The sequence below is a fragment of the Penaeus monodon genome, chromosome 33, assembly GCF_015228065.2.
Source record: "Penaeus monodon isolate SGIC_2016 chromosome 33, NSTDA_Pmon_1, whole genome shotgun sequence".
In the NCBI taxonomy this organism is placed as follows: domain Eukaryota; kingdom Metazoa; phylum Arthropoda; class Malacostraca; order Decapoda; family Penaeidae; genus Penaeus; species Penaeus monodon.
Genome location: NC_051418.1, coordinates 8,076,599 through 8,076,905, shown reverse-complemented (window position 1 = coordinate 8,076,905; position 307 = coordinate 8,076,599). Strand labels below are relative to the sequence as shown.

At 44.6% G+C, this 307-nt stretch overlaps 1 protein-coding gene across 1 annotated transcript in view; it reads right to left on the bottom strand.

Moving 5' to 3' along the window:
• The window catches only part of LOC119593976 (equilibrative nucleoside transporter 1-like), a 248,852-nt gene that overhangs the window by 68,628 nt on the left and 179,917 nt on the right, over positions 1–307 (bottom strand). The gene's annotated exons all lie outside the window — the stretch shown is intronic.

The following is a 307-nucleotide window of genomic DNA, read 5'->3' as shown; positions in this document are numbered from 1 at the left end:
GAGATTAACAATACGAGTGTAAAATGATACTGTTTAAAAAAGATAATTACCATAACAACAACAGAAAACAGAACAAGTGGGGAGCGAAGCGATGAAGGGTGAAGGGCGAGGAAGGGAGAACGAGGGAAGGGAGAATGAGGAAAGGGAGAATGAGGGAAGGGAGGATGAGGGAAGGGAGGGACCATGTATGGATGGCAACGGTTTTGTGGTAATATAAATCATATATCAGTTTTGTTTAGTCACTGGGCGCCAGACGTTTTGTGGCTGGGAAAACTGAGGGAAGGAGGGGGAGAAGAAAGAGAAAAGT